Below are 21,723 nucleotides of genomic sequence, written 5' to 3' on the forward strand. Positions count from 1 at the left end.
CAACAATAAAAAAAAAATAATTAAAAAAAAGAAGGAACAAAATTCTGATACTTGCTACAACATGGATGAAATTTAAAGACATTATACCAAGTGAAATAGGCCAACCACAAAAGGACAAATATTGTATGATTCCACTTATATGAGGTACCTACAGTAGTCAAATACAAAGAGTCAGAAAGTAAAAGGGTGCTTGTCAGAGGCTGGAGGGAGGGGAAAATGGAAAGTTGTTTAATGGGTAAAGAGTTTCATCTTTGCAAGATGAAAAGAGTTCTGGAGATTGGTTGCACAACAAAGTGAATGTACTTAACACTACTAAACTACAATTAAAAATAGTTACAGGTCGGGGATGGTGGCTCATGCCTGTAATCCCAGCACTTTGGGAGGCCAAGGCAGGTGGATCACCTGAGGTCAGGAGTTCGAGACCAGCCGGGCCAACATAGCAAAACCCCGTCTCTTCTAAAAATAAAAAAATTAGCCGGGCGTGGTGTTGCACACCTGTGATCTCAGCTACTTGAGAGGCTAAGACAGGAGAATTGCTTGAACCTGGGAGGCAGAGGTTGCAGAGAGCCGAGATGGCACCACTACATTCCAGCCTGGGCAACACAGCAAGACTCTGTCACACACACACAAAAAAGTACAATAGTAAATTTGACATTGTATGTATTTTACCGCAATTGAAAAATAAAAAAGAATGGATGAATCTCTTCAGCTTTTCATAATTCTATGTAATTTTATCCTATATCTAGTATAATAGTGATTACTTCTGTTGTACTCAGAAATAAATATGTACTTAGAAATAAATATTAGAAATATTTATTGTTGTACTTAGAAATAAATATTCCATTATGAGTTGGTCCTTAGTCTCATAATTTTACAGAAAGTAACAAATTGTCTTAAGAAAGTAGAGCACATTGTATATTTTTCCACAAAACATTGAAATAATGAGTCATTAACAAAGGTGTCTAGTGATGTATACAGAAAGTTACTAAAATACACAATAGAATTAGCAAATCAAACAGTGAAAGGCAAACTCAGACATGACTCCTTGCCCATCAGGACAGGCCAAAGCAAACAAGGGTATTTTGCATTGTGCTGTGAAGGTCAATAAACACAGACTTGGCTAGTTCAGGAGAGGCAGAAAAATGTAGAAACCGGGGCCTTTGGAATTAAGCCTCACCCCAAAATTCAAACCATAGGGTAGAACTCAGATGCAAACAATGTTTCTGTTGACTGGAAGGTGACTTGGGAAAAAAACCACAACTAACCAGGTTCTGGGTGTCAGAAAACGATTTTACTAGGCCATTTAGGGGTTAGCAAGTTTGATTCCAAGTTCTAATCAAAAGGTGAATATCATTGTCTTCCCAAGTGACTAGAAAGTCTGTAAGAAAGTGTTTCAGGGACACTACTAAGCCCCAGGGCAAGAAGGAGAAAGAAGGAAGTGGTGTTCTTTTTTTACTTTACAATTTTCTTCCTGATTATCTGCATAAAACAGGTTCATTGAAAAGTGCAACACACATCGTTATTCTGAGGGCCTAATAGCTCTCCTCTTTTCTAGATACATGGCACTCTTCATTCCCTTGCACTAGCCATCTGGTCAGTGAATACTGAGGTCTCCTTTCACAAATCTATCTTCCTGGCCACAGTGATTGTTCTAAGAGTAGACACCTGATCCAAGTTGGCCCCCTAATACTCTCTCATTACCACCACCTGAGCCACTGTGATTGGGTAATGGTTGGACACGTGATCTAACATGGGCCAATGAGAACTTTTCATTGTGATTGTTCTAGATGCACCTCCCCAACCCCACTCAAACGATGGGGAGACAGTCTTTTTTTTTTTTTTTTTTTTTTTTTGAGACAGAGTCTTGCTCTGTCGCCCAGGCTGGAGTGCAGTGGCGCAATCTCGGCTCACTGCAAGCTCCGCCTCCCGGGTTCACGCCATTCTCCTGCCTCAGCCTCCCGGAGTAGCTGGGACTACAGGCGCCCGCCACCACGCCCGGCTAATTTTTTTGTATTTTTCGTAGAGACGGGGTTTCACCGTGGTCTTAATCTGCTGACCTCGTGATCCGCCCGCCTCGGCCTCCCAAAGTGCTGGGATTACAAGCGTGAGCCACTGCGCCCGGCAAGGGAGACAGTCTTTTATTTTCCTTGGCAAAACTAGAAAATGTGAATCCAGGAGCTACTGGTAACAAGGTTCTAAGGCTTGTGGAGAAGGCAGAGCTACCCTAGGAGACATTGACCCCAAGGTACAGAGAGGAGCAGAAACGGGATTCCAAAGAACTGGAGAAACCCTGGTTGCAGTCAGTTTTAGCAAATGGTTTCATGAGCCAATAAATATTAGTGCCCTGACTGACTCTGTGAACCAATAAATATCCTTTTTACTAAGTTAGTTTGATTTAGGTTTCAGACGCTTACAACCAGAAGAGCCCTGATATCATCAAACAGAAAAGCATAAAGAAACAGAATACTCATCCACAGTGTTATTCTCTAGTGGCAACAGCTGATAATGAGGCAGGAAAATAGGGTCTGGAGGAAGGGAACCTAAGGCCATTTCACACTGACTTCCTAAACTAAACTGAAAGGAAATCCCTAACTTTCCCCACCTAAGTAACAAAAGGACCAGAGGCTACTCCCTTTGTAAACCCCCATCTTTTCTGCAAGGCAGATGGGAAATTGAAAGTACCTCTGCAAAAAGCAACCAATCAGGCATTTGCATAGGAGCGTAACTTTGTAATTTCACTTCAGCCTCTGATTAGTTGCTGACTGCAGCCAATCAGACCGATTGCGAGCCAAGTTTCATTTGCATAGAAGTGAAAAATTTGTAACATCACTTTAGCCTCTGATTGGTTGCTTTCCACAATCAGTCAGATGTTTGCATGGGAGTCTGACCTTTGTAACTTCATTTCAGCCGCTGATTGGTTGCTTTGCACAACCAATAAGTGGGCAACCACTGGGAAACCTCTAGCTGGTATTTAGACCGGAGAAGATTCTGTATCTGGAGCCCTTGAACCGCTGCTCCTGCCGCTCCCACGCTGTGGAGCGTACTTTCATTTGCAATAAGTTTCTGTTTTTGTTCTTTCCTTGCTCTGCTGTGCGTTTTGTCCAATTCTTTGTTCAAAACGCCAAGAACCTGTACAACATGCAGTGAAGACCCTCTACCGGTAACAGTAACATTCCTTTATATGTACTTGTGGACTTTTAACTAAGCTTTTTTTTTTTCCATTTATTTTCTCATCAAATTGAAGGTATAATATATACCCTTTTGGGGTCCTTTTATTTTTCTGTCACGTTGTATCATTTTCTAGTATAACACTGAAAATGTTATAAAATAATTATAATTTTTGGGCCAGGCACAGTGGCTCACACCTGTAATCCCAGGACTTTGGGAGTCCAAGGTGGGCGGATCACGAGGTCAGGAGTTCGAGACCAGCCTGACCAACACAGTAAAACCCTGTCTCTAATAAAAATACAAAAATTAGCTGGGTGTGGTGGTGCACATCTGTAATCCCAGCTACTCAGGAAGCTAAGGCAGGAGAATCGCTTGAACCCGGGAGGCGGAAGTTGTAGTGAGCCAAGATCGTGCCACTGCACTCCAGCCTGGGCGACAGAGCAAAACTCTGTCTCAAAAAAAAAAAAAAAATTATAATTTTTACAATTGTTTACATAATATTGGACTTTAGGTTATTTTCAAGTTTTTGATACATATTGGGAATAAATTTTTATTTGTCTCTCAAATTATCTTGGGAAATATATTGCTAGGAAGAAAATTACTGAGGCAAAGATTATGAATAGTGTCTTTGAAAGTTTTACACTTTTGTCGTAAAAGTGATATATGATAAAAAGAATTAAACAATTTAAAAGGATATAAAAGTGAAGGTCATCTTTCCATCTCTGACCTTCAGTCTTATTTCTTCTCCCTAGACTGTATGTATGTGTGTGTGTACATATTCCCCTGCAACTTTTTTTTTTCTTTAGATGGAGTCTTGCTGTGTCACCCAGGCTGGAGTGCAATGGCACAATCTCGGCTCTCTGCAACCTCCGTCTGCCAGGTTCAAGCGATTCTCCTGCCTCAGACTCCCAAGTAGCTGGGACTACAGGCAGCAGCCACCATGCCTGGCTAATTTTTGTATTTTTAGTAGAGACAGGGTTTCACCGTGTTGGCCAGACTGGTCTCGAACTCCTGACCTCAGGTGATCCGCCCGCCACAGCCTCCCAAAGTGCTGGGATTACAGGCATGAGCCACCGCGCCCGGTCTCCCCCGCAACTTTTGAAGAAACCCACCAAAGTATGGTATTGTATGAATACTGTTGTGTATTTTGATTTTCATAGTTTTAACAACATGTATTTTTAACAGCTGTGTGGCATTTAATTACCCCTTCCAATGATGGACATCTAGGCCTTTTCCACAGTTACCATTACAAAGAAGTCTACAACATGCACCCTTAATATATAGGATTATTGCAGATGTGTAAAATATGTCTGTAAAACAAATCTCTACAGAAGAAATGACGGAGTCCGAGTATATGCATTTTGTTTGTTTGTTTGTTTTTTGAGACAGAGTCTCTATTTGTCGCCCAGGTTGGAGTGCAGTGGCATGATCTTGGCTCACTGCAACGTCTGCCTCCTGGGTTCAAGCAATTCTCCTGTCTCAGCCTCCCGAGTAGCTGAGACTACAGGCGCGTGCTCTCACGCCCAGCTAACTTTTTGTATTTTTAGTAGAGACGGGGTTTCACCAGGTTAGCCAGGATGGTTTTGATCTCCTGACCTCGTAATCTGCCTGCCTCAGCCTCCCAAAGTGCTGGGATTATAGGCATGAGCCACCGCATCTGGCTGCATTTTTATTTTGATAGGCAATTTCAAATGTCTCTACAATGGTTATTCCAAACAGACTCCCATCAGTAATGCGTGAAAGAGTATGCTTCCTGATACCCTTATCAAGATAATGTATTAACAAATTTTTATATCTTTGCTCATATGATTAGCAAAAACTTGTTTGTTTTTGTAGTTGTAATTTTAAAAACTACCTTCGGGAAAAGTTGTGCCAATTTATACTTCCATCTGTAATATGTAAAATTGTCTGCCTTATTGCACATTCATCAGCATTAAGCATCATCATTATTTTAAATCTTTACTAATTTAGTAGGAGATAATAGTATCCAATTTTAAAATATTGCTTCTTATTCATTCATGGAATATTGATTTCCCAAGTACCTATCGTGTGAGACATTGCTCTGACAACAATGTTAAGTCACTATCCTTATGGAGCTTATAATTCTTTGATTACTAATAAGTCTAAATTTTTTTTAAATGGGCAGTTTTGGAGCCAGGCACAATGATGCACACCTGTAGTCCCAGCTGCCCGGGAAACTAAGACAGCATCCCTCGAGCCTAGGAGTTCGAGGCTGTGGTATGCCATGATCAGGCCTGTGAATGACCACTGCAGTCCAGTCTGGGCAGTATAGTGAGTTCCATCTCTTAAAAAAAAAAAAAAACAGCTTTTGAGTTTCATTTTAAACTGAGTATTGTGCACTGCCTCAAACTTTTTAAGGAGATACAAGATGATGATAATTTAAAGATGATGTTTATCATCCTGATTCGAAGTGGGATCTATAGAGATCTCCAATGAAAAATTGGCGTTTCCTCTTTCATTTATATGACTACTTCCATTCTGTTATCCAGAAGAGAGAGCTCCATAAGCTTCAAGGAAGTAGGCCAAATACAGTGGCAGGTTACTCATTTGACCATTGCCTTCGACCCCAGTGTCTGTAGTCCAAGGCAGATTACTCATTGACCATCGTCCACCACCCCAGTGTCTATGGTTCCTTTTTCCTTTTTGGAATATAATTTCCCCACCTTTGAGTAGGGGATATGGCTACTCATCTAGAGACTACAATTCCCTTGGAGCTAGGTGTGGACATGTGACTAGCCAATGATATGTAAGAAGTGATTTAAGCAATATCTTGATTATTTCTTAAAGAGGTAATTTCTGCTGGGCATGGTGTCTCATGCCCATAATCACAGCACTTTGGGAGGCCAAGGTGACTGGATTGCCTGGGCTCAGAAGTTCGTGACAAGCCTGGGCAATGTGGTGAAACCCCGTCTCTACAAAAAATACAAAAGATTAGTGTGTGTGGTAGCAAGTGTCTGTAGTCCCAGCTACTTGGGAGGCTGAGGTGGGAGGATCCCTTGAGCCCAGGAGGTGGAGGCTACAGAGCTGAGAACATACCACTGCACTGCAGCCTGGGTGACAGTGAGACTCTGTCTCAAAAATAAATAAATAAATAAAGAGATAGTTTCTACTCTAGAAATGACAGGGAATGAAAATCAATGTTGAGGGGCACAGAGACCAACTGCCTGCCTGGCATCCTGGATGGCCTGACAGAGCAGAGGTATCTTATCAACCTAGGCTACTCACCTTTGGACAGTTACTTGAGATAAATAAACCTCTATGTTATTGAAGTCACTGTAATTTTGGGCCTCTATAACAGCAGATAGGCATGTATACTAACTGATATGCTTACGTAATGTGATATGATATGAAAGGTGCTACAGAAGCCCAAAATATCCGTTCTACTGGCCTATATAATGCATGAAATGTCCTCATTAGAGAGTGCTCCCTCTGAGTTAAGACAGTGTTGCACAAAATATGTGCTGCTAAACACCAGCTTATCAGATAATTACAGATACTGAGATGTGCTAGAATAAAAGGGCTAGTGGCCGGGTGCGGTGGCTCACACCTGTAATCCCAGCACTTTGGGAGGCTGAGATGGGCGGATTACCTGAGGTCAGGAGTTCAGCCTGACCAACATTGTGAAACCCTGTCTCTACTAAAAATACAAAAAATTAGCTGGGCATGGTGGCGGGTGCCTGTAATCCCAGCTACTTGAGAGGCTGAGGCAGGAGAATCGCTTGAACCTGGGAGGTGGAGGTTGCAGTGAGCCGAGATCGCGTCATTGCACTCCAACCTGGGCAACAAGAGAGAAACTCCATCTCAAAAAAAAAAAAAGAATAAAAGGGCTAGTGTCCAATTACATTTCAGACATGCAGAGTCATATCACGTTTTTTGGCCTTTTATTTTATTTCATTTTTAAATTGATGAAGAATAATTGCACATATTCATAGGGTACATAGTGATGTTTCGATATATGTAATGTATAATGATCAAATCAAGGTAACTAGCATAGCCATCATCTCAAACATTTATCATTTCTTTGTGTTAGGAACATTTGATATCCTCCTACCTAGTTGAAACTATATATTATTGTTAACTATAGTCATCCTATGGTGGCATAAAACACTAGAACTTATTCCTTTTTTTTTTTTTTTTTTTGATACAGAGTCTCGTTCTGTTGCCCAGGCTGGAGTGCAGTGGTGCAATCTCGGCTCACTGCAACCTCTGCCAACGGGGTTCAAGTGATTCTCTTGCCTCAGCCTCCCACGTAGCTGGGACTACAGGCGCATGCCACCATACCTGGCTAATTTTATATTTTTAGTAAAGACAGGGTTTCACCATATTGGCCAGGCTGGTCTCAAACTCCTGACCTTGTAATCTACCCGTCTCTGCCTCCCAAAGTGCTGGGATTACAGGCGTGAGCCACCGCGCCTGGCCAGGAACTTATTCCTTTCATCTAGCTATAATTTTGCATCCTTTAACAAAAATTCATTTCAATCCCTTTCTTCCCCCTCCTCTTCCCAGCCTCTAGTAGTGTCTGTTTTACTTTTTACTTCCATGAGATCATTTTTTTAAGCTTCCACACTTGAGTGATAACGTGGTGTCTAACATTCTGATCCTGGCTTATTTCATGTAACATAACATCTTTCTGTAACATCCATGTGCTGTGAATGACAGAATTTAATCCTTTCTTATAATTGAATAGTATTTCACGGTGTATATATACCAAATTTTCTTTCTCCATTCGTCTGTCATTGGACGCCTAGGTTGATTCCATATCTTGGCTATTGTCAATAATGCTACAACAAACATGGGGATGTCGATGTGTCTCTAATATAATTATTTCCTTCCTTTTGGATAAATTCCCGTAGTGACATTGTGGGATCATATGGTAGTTCTATTTGTAGTTTTTTGAGAGACCTTCATACTGTTTTACGTAGTAGCTATGCTAGTCTGCATTCCCACTGACAGTGAATAGGAGTTCCCTTTTCTCTGTATTCTCACCAACATTTGTTATTTTTTGTCTTTTTGATAATAGCCACCCTTAAGGGGTGAGATGATACCTCATTGTGGTTTTGATTTGCATTTCCCTAATGTTGTGCGTTTTTCCATATATTTGTTGGCCATTTGTATGTCTTCTTTGGAGACGTCTGTTTAGATCGTTTGTCCATTTTTAAAATGGATCGTTCGGTTTTTGCTGTGAGATGTTTGAGTTGCTTGTGTATTCTGGAAACTACTCTGTAGGAGTAGTTTGCAAATATTTTATCCCATTCTGTAGGTTGTCTTTTCATTCTGTTGATTGTTTCCTTTGCTGGCAGAAGGCTTTTAGTTTGATATAATCCCATTTGTTTATTCTTGCTTTTGTTGCTTGTGCTTTTGAGGTCTTACTCATAAAATATTTTCTCAGACCAGGCCAGGTGCGGTGGCTCACGCCTGTAATCCCAGCACTTTGGGAGGCCGAGGTGGGCAGATCATGAGGTCAAGAGATCAAGACCATCCTGCCCAACATGGTGCAACCCTGTCTCGACTAAAAATACAAAAATTAGCCGGGTGTGGTGGCACACACCTGTAGTCCCAGTTAGTCGGGAGGCTGAGGCAGGATAATTGCTTGAACCTGGGAGGCAGAGGTTGCAGTGAGCCAAGTTCATGCCACTGCGCTCCAGCCTGGGTGACAGAGTGTGTGATACCTCCAGCTTTGTTCTTTTTACACAGGATTGCTTTAGCTAATTGGTTTTTTTTTTTTTCTGGTTTCATGCAATTTTGAGATTTTTTCCCATATATGTGAAAAATGTTATTGATGTATTAATAAGGATTGTGTTGAATCTATAGATTGCTTTGGGTAGCATTATCATTTTAACACGAGTAATTCTTCCAATCCAAAATCATGGGATGTCTTTCCATTTGTTGTATCCTCTTCAATTTCTTTCACCAGTGTTTTGTAATTTTCCTTGTAAAAGTCTTTCACCTTTTTGGTTAAATTTATTCCTAGGGGTGTGTGTGTATGTGTGTATGTGTGTGTGTAGCTATTGTAAAGGAGATTGTCTTTTTGATTTCTTTTTCAGCTAGTTCATTGTTTGTGTATGCAAATACTGATATTTGCATATTAATTTTGTATCTTGCAACTTTGCTAAATTTGTTTATCGGGTCTAAGAGTTTTTTGATAAAGTCTTTAGGTTTTACTGCATGTAAGATCATGTTATCTGAAAACAGGAACAGTTTGACTTCCTCATTTGTGGATATCCTTTATTTCTTTATTTTGCCTAATTGCTATGGCTAGGAATTCCAGTATTATGTTGAATAAGAGTGGTGAGTGTGGTCATACTTGTCATACTCATCTTGTTCCAGTTCTTCGAAGAAAAGCTTTCTGGTTTTCCACATTCAGTGAGATAGCTGTAGGTTTGTCATGTGTGGTCTTTATTATTTTGAGGAACTTTTCTTCTATACCTAAATCATTATGAGTTTTTATCATGAAGCAATGTTGAATTTTATCAAAAGTTTTTTCTGCATCTATTGACATGATCATATGGTTTTTGTCCTTCATTCTACTGATGTGATGTGTGACATTTATTGATTTGTATTGTGTTGAACCATCCATACATTCCTGGGAGAAATGCCACTAGCTCATGATGTATTATCTTTTTTATATATTGTATGATTTGGTTTGCTGGTATCTTGTTAAGGATTTTTGCATCTGTGTTTACCAGGGGTATTGACCTACAGTGTTCTTTCTTTGTGGTATCCTTGTCTGGTATCATGGTTGTGCTGGCCAAGTCGAATGACTTAGGAAGAATTCCCTCTGCTTCAACTTTTTGGAATAGTTTGAGAAGAATTGATATTAATTATCTAAAGGTTTGCTAGAATTTGGCTGGGCACGGTGGCTCACACCTGTAATCCCAGCACTTTGGGAGGCCGAGGTGGGCGGATCACCTGAGGTTGGGAGTTCGAGACCAGCCTGACCAACATGGAGAAACCCCATCTCTACTAAAAATACAAAATTAGCTGGGCATGGTGGCACATGTCTGTAATCCCAGCTACTCAGGAGGCTGAGGCAGGAGGATCACATGAACCCGGGAGGCGAAGGTTGCGGTGAGCCAAGATCACACCATTGCACTCTGGCCTGGGCAACAAGTGCGAAACTCCATCTCAAAAAAAAAAAAAGTTTGCTAGAATTCAATGGTGAAGCCATTTGGTCCTGGACTTTTCTTTGTGGAAAAACTTTTTATTATTGATTCGATCTCATTATTTGTTATTGGTCTGTTCAGGCTTTTTATTTCTTCTTGGTTCAATTCTGGTAAGTTGTATGTGTTCATGCCAATAAGTTTAAAAACCTAGAGGAAATGGATAAATTCTTGGACTGCAGGAAAAGAAGTCACTAAGAAGTTATCCAGGCAGTGTACCTTATACCCAATAGATAGTTTTTCATCCCTCATCCCCCTCTTACTTTCCCCTGTTCTGATTCTCCAGTGTCCATTAAACCACTCTGTACACCTTGCATACTTGTAGCTTAGCTCCTACTTAAGAATGAGAACGTGTGATATTTCATTTTCGATTCCAGAGTTACTTACTTAGAATAATGGCCTCCAGTCCCATCCAAGTGACTGCAAAAGACATTAGTTATTTTTTTGTGGCTGAGTAGTATTCCATGGAGTGTGTATTCCATGGTATATAAATATGTGTATGCATATCACATTTTCTTTATCCACTCGGGTTGATGGGCACTTAGGTTGATGCTATGTCTTTGCAATTGTGAACTGCACTGCAATAAACATACACATGCATGTGTTTTTTTTTTATATACTGACTTATTTTCATTTGGATAGATACCCAGTAGTGGATTTGCTGGGTCAAATGGCAGATCCACTTTCAGTTCTTTGAGAAATCTCCATACGGCTTTCCATAGAGGTTGTACTAATTTACATTCCCATCAGTGTTTCTTTTTCACATCTACATGAAATCTATTGTTTCTTGACTTTCTAATAATGGCCATTCTGGGTGGAGTAAGGTCTGATCTCATTGTAGTTTTTATTTGCATTTCCCTGACATTTAGTGATGTTGAGCATTTTTTCATTTGTTTTTTGGCCATTTGTATATCTTCTTTTCAGAAATGTCTATTCATATCCTTTGCTGACTTTTTAATGGAATCATTTATTGTTTTCTTCCTGATTTGTTTGAGTTCCTTAGAGATTCTGGATATTAGTCTTTTGTTGAATGCATAATTTGCAAAAATTTGTATCCATTCTGTAGGTTGTCTGTTTACTCCAATGATTATTTCTTTTGCTGTGCAGAAACTTTTTAGTTTAATTAGGTCCCATTTATTTATTTATTTATTTATTGCATTTGCTTTTGGGGTTTTAGTCATAAATTCTCTACCTAGGCCAATGTCTAGAAGAGTTTTTCCTAGGTTTTCTTCTAGAATTTTTATGGTTTCAGGTCTTAGATTTAAGTCTTTAATCCATCTTGAGTTAATTTGTGTATATGGTGAGAGAGAGGGATCCAGTTTCATTCCTGTACTTTATGTATCTACTTTTATGCCAGTACCATACTATTTTGGGTACTATAGCCTCATAGTATAATTTGAAGTTGGGTAATGGCAATGCCTCCGGATTTGTTCGTTATGCTTAAGACCGTTTTGGCTATTCAGGCTCTTTTTGGTTCCATATGAATTTTAGGATTGTTTTTACTAATTCTCTGAAAAATGATGTTGGTATTTTCATAGAATTTATTTGAAACTGTGGATTGCTTTGGGCAGTATGATCATTTTCACAATATTGATTCTTCCAATCCATGAACAAGAAATGTATTTCCATTTGTTTGTGTCATCTATGATTCCTTTCCGCAATGTTTTATAGTTCTCCCCGTAGAGATCTTTCACCTCCTTGGTTAAGTATATTCTTAGGTATTTTATTTGGTTTGTAGGTACTATAAAAGGAATTGAGTTCTTGATTTGATTCTCAGCTCAGTCATTGTTGATGTATAGCAGTGCTGCTGATTTGTGTACATTGATTTTGTGACCTGAGACTACTGAATTCATGTATCAGATGCAGTAGTCTTTTAGAAGAGTTTTTAGGGTTTTCTAGGTGTAAGATTGTATCATTGGCAAACAGAGATAGTTTGACTTCTTTTTCAATTTGATTGCTCTCTGTTTCTTTTTCTTGTCTGATTGCTCTGGCTAAGACTTCCTTTAAAAAAAGTTAGAGACAGCGTCTCACTATGTTGTTCAGGCTGATTTCAAACTCCTGGCCTCAAATGATCCTCCCACCTCAGCCTCTGAAAGTACAGGGATTACAGGTGTGAGCCACCGCCCCTGGCCTAAATTTTATTCTTAATTTCTTCCTTCACCCATTTGTTGCTCAGGAGCATGTTGTTTAATTTCCATGTATTTGTATAGTTTCTAATGTTCCTCTTGTTATTGATGTCTAATTTTATTCCATTGTGATCAAACAAGATACCTGATATGCTTTCGATGTTTAAACATTTTATAAGGCCAGGTGCAGTGGCTCACTCACCTGTAATCCCAGCACTTTGGGAGGCCAAGACAGGCGGGCTGCTTGAGCTCAGGAGCTTGAGACCAGCCTGGGCAACATCATGAAACCCCATCTCTACAAAAGATACAGAAACTAGCCAGGCAGGGTGGCGCATGCCTGTAGTCCAAGCTACTCAGGAGGCTGTGGCAGGAGGATCGCTTGAGCCCAGGAGGCAGAGATTGCAGGGAGCCGAGATCGTGCCACTGCACTCCAGCCTGGGTGAAAGAGCAAGACCCTGTCTCCAAAAAAAAAAGAAGTTTCTTTTTGGAGACTTGTTTTATTTCCTAACATAAGTCAATCTGTGAGAATGTTCCATGGCTGATGAAAAGAATGCATATTGTGTAGCTGTTGAGTGAAATGTTCTGTAAATGTCTATTAGGTCTCTGATCTATGGTACAGTTTTTATTTTATTTTATTTTTAATTTATTTTTCTATTTGAGACATGGTCTCACTCTGTCACCCAGGCTGGAGGGCAGTGACATGATTATGGCTCACTTCAGCCTCAACTTCCTGGGCTCAAGTGATTCTCCCACCTCAGTCTCCTGAGTAGCTGCTGCTTCTACAGGTGTGCTCCACCACACCCAGCTAATTTTCTTTCCTTCTTTTCTTTTTTTTTTTTTTTTGAGACAGAGTCTTGCCCTGTTGCCCAGGCTGGAGTGCAATGGTGTGTTCTTGGTTGACTGTGACTTCCGCCTCCCAGGTTCAAGTGATTCTCCTGCCTCAGCCTCCTGAGTAGCTGAGATTACAGGCGCGTGCCACCACGCCCAGCTAATTTTTTGTATCTTTAGTAGAGACAGGGTTTCACCATGTTAGCTAGGCTGGTCTCAAACTGCTGACCTCGTGATCTGCCTGCCTCAGCCTCCCAAAGTGCTGAGATTACAGGTGTGAGCCACCGTGCTTGGGCTAATTTTCTTTTTTTTTTTTTTAATGTGGAGACAGGGTCTTACCATGTGGCTCAGTGTGGTTTCAAACTCCCAGGCTTAGGTGATCCTCCCACCTTGGCCTCCCAAAGTGCTGGGATTACAAGCTTGATCCCAGGTAAGAGCTGTTGTGCCTGGCTTATGGTGCAGTTTAAATTCAATTTACTTTGTTGATAATCTGTCTAGATGATCTGTCCAGTGCTGAGAGGGGGGTGTTGAAGTCCCCAGCTATTATTGTATTGGGGTCTATCTCTACCTTTAGATCTAATGATATTTACTTTATATATCTGGGTGCTTCAGTGTTAGGTGCGTATATATTTACAATTGTTATATTCTCTTACTGCATGATTCCCATTATGATTATATAATGTGCTTCTTTGTCTTTTTTTTTTTTTTTTACAGTTTTCAACTTGAAATCCCTCTTGTCTGACATAAGGATAGCTACTCTGCTCACTTTTGGTTTCTGTTTGTATGGAATATCCTTTTCCCATTCCTTCATTTTCAGTCTGTGTGTGTCTTTACAGGTGAGCTAAGTTTCTGGTAAGGAGCATTTGGTTGAGTCTTGTCTTTTCATCTATTTAGCCAGTCTATATATTTTAAATGGGAAATTTAATTCATTTACTTTCAGAGTTACTATTGATAGGTGAAGACTTATTCCTGTCATTTGATTGATTGTTTTCTGATTGTTTGATATGTTCTTTATTTCTTTATCTTTTATTATTTACTTTTTCAGTTGGGTGGGTTTCTATAGTGATACTTTTTTTTCTCCTTTGTGTATCAGCTCTATAAGTGAGATTTATAGTTTTGCATGTTTTCATGATGGTGATTGTCCTCTTTTCATTTCCAGATGTAAGTCTCCCTTGAGCATTTCTTGTAAGGGCAGTCTACTGGTGATGAATTCCCTCAGTTTTTCCTTGTCTATGAAAGATTTTATTTCTCCTTTTTGCTGAAAAATAGCTTTGCTTAGTATACTATTCTTGGTTGACAGTTTTTTCTTTGAGTACTTCGAATATATCACGCTATTCTCTTTTGGCCTGTAAGATTTCTGGCCATGCGCAGTGGATCACACCTGTAATCCCAGCACTTTGGGAGACCGAGGTGGGCAGATCACCTGAGGTCAGGACTTCAAGACCAGCCTGGCCAACATGGTGAAGCCCATCTCTACTAAAAATACAAAAATTAGCCAGGTGTGGTGGCGGAGCCTGTGATCCCAGCTACTTGGGAGGCTGCGGTGGGAGAATCGCTCGAACCAGGAGGTGGAGGTCACAGTGAGCCAAGATTGCACCATTGCGCCCCAGCCTGGGTGACAGAATGAGATTCTGTCTCAAAAAAAAAAAAAAAAGAAATAGAAAAGAAAAAAGATTTCTGCTGAGAAATTCATTGTTAATCTAATGGGATTTCCCTTATATGTGACTTAATACTTTTGTCTTGCTGCTTTTAAAATTCTTTTGTTGTCTTTGTCTTGTGACAATTTGATTATAGTTTGCCTCAGAGAGAACCTGTTGGTTGAATCTATTTAGGATTCTTTGCACTTCCTCAACCTGAATATCCATCTCTCTCTCCAGACTTCGGAGATTTTCTGCTATTATTTCATTAAATATACCTTCCTCACCTTTCCCTTCTCTTCTCCTTCTGGAATGTCCATAAGATTAGTGTTTGTTTGCTTAATGGTGTCCCATAAATCCAGCAGCCTTTCTTCATTATTTCCCTCCCTCCCTCCCTCCGTTCCTTCCTTCCTTCCTTCCCCCTTTCCTTCCTTCCTTCCTTTCTTCCTTCCTTCTTTCCTTCCTTCCCTCCATCTCCCTTTCCTTCCTTCCTTCTTTCCCCTTTTCTATCCTTCCTTCCCCTTCCTTCCTTCCTTCTCTCTTTCCTTCCTTCTTTCCTTCCCTCCCTCTTTCCTTCCTTTCTTCCTTCCTTTCCTTTCCTTTTTTCTTCCTTCCTTTTTTTTTTTTATTTCAAAAGAGCTGTCTTCAAGTCCAGAAATTCCTTCTTCTGCTTGTTCTAGTCTGATGTTGAAGCCCTTGGCTGTATTTTTATTTCATTCACTGAATTCATTAGCTCTAAGATTTCTGTTTGTTTGTTTTAAGTATCCATCTCATTTTAAATTTCTCACTAGAATAATGAATTTCTTGATATCATTGAATTATCTGTCTGTATTCCCTTGTATCTCACTGGGTTTCCTTATGATTGTTATTTTGAATTCTTTTCTGGCATTTTCATATATTTTCTTAGGGTTGAGGTCTGTTACTGGTGAATTATGATTTTTCCTTTGGAAGTAACATATTTCCTTGCTTTTTCATGTTTGATGTGTCCTTACATTGATTTTTTTTTTTTTTTTTTTTGGAGACGGAGTTTCACTCTTGTTGCCCAGGCTGGAGTGCAATGGCACAATCTCGGCTCACTGCAACCTCTGCCTCCCAGGTTCAAGCAATTCTCCTGCCTCAGCCTTCTGAGTAGCTGGGATTATAGGCATGCACCACCACGCCTGGCTAATTTTGTATTTTCAGTAGAGATGCGGTTTCTCCATGTTGGTCAGGTTTGTCTCGAACTCCCGACCTCATGTGATCCACTGGCCTCGGCCTCCCAAAGTTCTGAGATTACAGGCATGAGCCACCACGACTGGCCCAGGAGTTTCTTTAGCACAGTTTTGCTCCTCTCATACAGAAGCTTGCATCCAAATCAGAGGCCCGGTTTTTCGTTTAAGTACAAATGCATTGGCATTGACAAGAGTTGGGCTTCATCAGGTTAGCACCTGAGAGCTCAAAGATCCACTGAATGTTGCCAGATTCTGTACATCAGTGAAAATGTTTGGGGAAAATATGTTGCTTATGTTTACCCAGACCTTTGGGAAGTATGCATATAAGGTAATATGATCATCAGGTATTCGAGGTAATGTGATCAGATTTAGGATAGTGTATCAAAGATTGCGCTTAACTATTTCCCTTTCCTCATAATAATTACTTTGATTTACAGATGTATGTAACAGTTTTCATGGAGAAATCCAACTAAGAAAGACTGAAAAGAGGTCTATCAGTATGAATTAATTAATCATTTTGAATTACAGAAATAAATTAAAAGGTAGTTTTATCTGGGCACGGTGGTTCTTGCCTGTAGGAGGCTGAGGCAGAAGGATTGCTTGAGGCCAGGAGTTCAAAACCGGTGGGACAATAAGTGAGACCCTATCTCTTAAAAAAAAATTAGCCAGATGTGATAGCACACACCTGTGGGGATTGCTACAGTGAGCTGTGATTATGCCACTGCACTGCAACCTGTGCAACAGGGTGAGACTCTGTCTTTAAAAAAAAAAAAAAAAGAAAAGGCAGTTTCATTTATAGGACATATAATAACTTAGAAAATATTTCCATGGGCCAGGTGCGGTGGCTCACCCCTGTAATCTCAGCACTTTGGGAGGCCAAGGCAGGTGGATCACTTGAGGTTGGGAGTTCGAGACCAGCTTGACCAACATGGAGAAACCCTGTCTCTACTAAAAATACAAAATTAGCTGGGCATGGTGGCGCATGCCTGTAATCCCAGCACTTTGGGAGGCCAAAGCAGGCAGATCACGAGTTCAGGAGATAGAAACCATCCTGGCCAACATGCTAAAACCCCCGTCTCTATTAAAAATACAAAAAATTAGCTGGGTGTGGTGGTGCATGCCTGTAATCCCAGCTACTGGGGAGGCTGAGGCAGGAGAATCACTCGAACCAGGGAGTCAGAGGTTGCAGTGAGCCAAGATCGTGCCACTGTGCTCCAGCCTGGTAACAGAGTGAGACTCCGTCTCAAAAATATATATATAAATATATATATATACACACACATATATATGTGTATATGTATATTCATGGATCTGCATGATAAACAGAGAGAAATACTCTATATTTAGCAATCAATGGCTACTGTATTTGAGAGGGTTTCCAAGTGATTTAAGATGTTTGATAAAGTATCCCCACCTTAGATAATTTACATATGGATATGATATTGTCTATACATTTAATTTATATTATTAATATGTACCATTTCAAATAAAATAGCTAAAGGTAAATTTTAGCCTAATTCATCCCCCCTTGAAATAACACAAATTCCGTATTAACATGGTTTCACTATAATACTGAAAACTCAGTATTACAACACTGCTAGTTTGCTACCTTATATAAAAAAAAAATACGTGCTCAGTCTTAGAAAGTCAGATATGTGTTTATTAAGATATCAGAGAATGACTATAATAAGAATAGAAGTAAAAACTCTCATTAGCTGAGATTGCATATATTCTTAAATCTGGTGTGTGTTGGCCAGGCATGGTGGCTCACGCCTGTAATCCCAGCACTTTGGGAGACCGAGGTGGGCAGATCACCTGAGGTAGGGAGTTCAAGATCAACCTGGCTAACATGGTGAAACCCTGTCTCTACTAAATATACAAAATTAGCTGGGCGTGGTGGCATGTGCCTGTAATCCCAGCTACTTGGGAGGCTGAGGCAGGAGAATCGCTTGAACCCAGTAGGCGAAAGTTGCAGTGAGCTGGGATCATGCCACTGCACTCCAGCCTGGGCGACGGAGTGAGACTGCGTCTCCAAAAAAAAAAAAAAAAAAAAAATCTACTGTGTGTTTATTGAAGAGATTTAGGAAAATCTATTTAGTATAATTGGGATAGAACACTCCAACAGCTTTTTTTTTTTTTGGAGACACAGTCTCTCACTCTGTCACCCAGGCTGGAGTGAAGTGGTGAGATCTCGGCCCACTGCAACCTCCACCTCCTGGGTTCAAGTGATTCTCCTGCCTCAGCCTCCCCAGTAGCTGGGATTACAGGTGTCCACCACCACACCTGGCTAATTTTTGTATTTTTAGTAGAGCCAAGGTTTTGCCATGCTGGTCTTGAATTCCTGACTTCAAGCAATCCATCTGCCTTGGCCTCCCAAAGTGCTGGGATTACAGGCGTGAGCCACCGTGCCTGGCCTTCCAACATCTTTTGAGATTAAGACCCCTAGTGATTATTCATGTAGGGACAGGATTGAATCCATCCTCCTTCCTATGTAGTGTTAATAAAATTAATTTGCTGAGCAATGGGTAATGCACTCATACTAAGCTATCTAAGGTCATCCATTTGATAAAGAACACAAGCAAGAATGTACTTATTAAATAAAGTGAATACAGAATTCATTATGTTCCCTAATTTTCAACAAAATATATTTTTGGTTTTCGCTTGGCACATCTCCTAAGTAGTTCACATCTTAAACAACAAACACCAAAAAACCAGCAACCAAACAACCCTTGTCTTTCTATGACTAGTGGCTAGATTTTATGGTTTCATTATAGCTAATGACTTATCTTTTCAACGCAGGAATTCTCTGAAAGGGAATTTTCCCAGGCTGTGGATAAGATAGGTGTGGGGGAAACTACACTGTTAATTGCTTTCAGAGGCTCCAACAGCTTAGATTTCACTGCCTGGGCCGTGATACCCAGTAGAGAAGTGGAGTACACAAAAGAGGAAATGGATAAAGGGTGACAGTCTCTCTGCCTCTCCCCTTATCCATCCTTCTCTCCCAATCCCCCAAGTGTACACACACACACACACACACCCTGCTGCACTTACAAATAGGGAAAAATGCTCAATTTTACTAATCTACAGCTTATCAGCCATTATTACAGCTTGGTTCCTTTTGTGTATGTCTTTAAAAGCCTTCCTTAAAATGTAAATTATAGCCGGATGCTATAATCCTGTAATCCTAGCACTTTGGGAGGCCAAGGCAGATGGATCACCTGAGGTCAGGAGTTCGAGACCAGCCTGGCCACCATCTCTACTAAAAGTACCAACATTAGCAGGGTGTGGTGGCAGGTGCCTGTAATCCCAGCTATTCAGGAGGCTGAGGTCGAGGAATCGCTTGAACCTGGGCGGCGGAGGTTACAGTGAGCCAAGATTGCGCCACTTCACTCCAGCCTGGGTGAAAGAGTGAGACTCCGTCTCAAAAAAAAAAACAAGTAAATTACTCTGGGATGGAGGGTTGGGATAATCATATCTGAAACTGTTAACCATCAACACCAGAGAGATCACTTAAGGCACTTGAGGAGGTAGGCCAATGCCTGAGGAAATGACAGATCCCTTAGAAGGCAAAGTGGATACAGATGAAGGAGGTGGACAAGTACAGAACCAGACCTGCCTCACCTAGCTGTACACCTCTAAATAATCCTGGTGGGTCACAGGTTGTTGACCCCATCCCAATTATTTTATCTTCCATTTGCAGCTCTTAGCAGGTCACCATATACTTCCCCTCTGTAATTGATTTGAACTTAAATCTGTAGGGGTAAATGAATTTTATTAAACCATTTTTTCTTTTATAATAATATCTAACATACCCATTTCGCAGAAAAAATACAGGGCCCAGGGAGGTGAACTGATATTTCCTAAATCTCAAGGCTAATTAGAATCCAGGTTTCTTGATGCCTACCTCTATATTTGATTTACTATTCTTCATAGACTCTTTAGATAGCTGCTTAGTTCAAATGCAAATAATGTGGATATGGCCACAGAGAAAATATTTTTAGAAAGTTTATCTATACATAAGTATAAATAGGTTTTCTGCACATCACTGGTATTTTGAAACATTGATCTAAAAAAGGCTCAAAAAAAAAAAAGGCGCAGTGAGTACATTTTTGTTAATGCCCCATTTGCCTGTCAACCTTTAGCCTCTGTCATCTGGAACACAGCTTTAAACTTGCATGTTAAGCAGAAAAACCTTGGAATAGTAATGAAATAATTACCATAAAGACCATTCACTAATATTAAAAGATTTCAGGAACCACTCTCAGGGTCTACCCCAAAATGTATTGATTTATTTTTGTGCTCTACATAGGGATAGTATTTTAACCAGTTTAGCAAAATAGTTCCCTAATCCATAGCAATGAAATGACTTAAAGGTATGGATGACTGTTACCATCACTATTCATTCAACAAATAAATTTTAAGTGCCTATAATGTCCCATGCATAATACTAAATGCTGGAGAAACCAAGATGAACATGTAAAGAGGCAAACATATACTTACAGTGGTAAGTACATTAGTGCCACACTAAAGGAAGGTATAAATCCCTGTCTAATCACAGAATGGGCTATGCACAATTCTACTTGTGAAAGTAAGGCAAGGCTTCCCGAAGATGTGACATTGAGTGAGTCTTGGGGATTGGGTCGTTATGAAGGAATCTGGTTCCTTTGGGGAACAGTTTTATGTGGCTAGAGATGTGAGTAGGCAGAGAGGCAGGGCCTGGATCTTGGAGACTTCTTATGGTAAAGGGTTTAAACGGTATTTCATAGGCAATGAAGAGCCATGGAAGGTTTTAAAGTGGAAAACGAGGCTGAGTTAAGCCTTAAATTCTGAAAGTTCCATTTGGATGTAGTTGTAATGTGGCCAAAATGAGGACCAGACACTAGGATACCAGGTAGGAAGCAGTTGCAATAATTCAGTAGAGAAATGATAAGTGCCTAAACTGTAGGAGTAACCTTAGTAATGGAGAAGAAGAAACTGAATCAAAAGACAGTAAAAGAGCAGACTTGGATAGACTTGTGATCTGATAAAGGTGGGGAGAAGAAAGGGAGACAAGACTCCAGAGTGAATCCCAGATTTTTGTCTGGCCATCTGGGTGAATAAATGTTGCTGAAATGAGCAACACAGAGTTGGGGCAGGCTTAGGGAGATGAGAGTTTAATTTTCCACATGTAGAATCTTAGGTGGACTGGGACATTTTGAAAATACCTATTAGGGAGCTGGATCTACCAGGGGGCAGGTTCAGGCTGTGACAATCATCCTCAGTAGGAGTAAGTGGCTTTGGCTGACAGCAGGCAGCAGAATAGACACAAGTCTTGGAGAGCACAAAGCTCTGGAGACAGTTGGAGGGCAAACTGCCCTAGGTGCAGTTCAAGAGCTCCTGAAGTATCTCCTGTCTGACAGCTCAGGGCAACATGGCAATAGTTTCCTAGTTCCGGCTCTCCTGCCTCCTGCAACTCCATTCCCCAGATTAGCCATGGCAATATTTTAAAGTGTAAATCATGTTATATTACTCCTTGCTTACAAGCCATGAGTGGCTTCTCAGACTCAAATTCAAACTATTTGAGACCAGTAAA

Source organism: Nomascus leucogenys, chromosome 1a, assembly GCF_006542625.1.
Source record: "Nomascus leucogenys isolate Asia chromosome 1a, Asia_NLE_v1, whole genome shotgun sequence".
NCBI classification, from domain to species: domain Eukaryota; kingdom Metazoa; phylum Chordata; class Mammalia; order Primates; family Hylobatidae; genus Nomascus; species Nomascus leucogenys.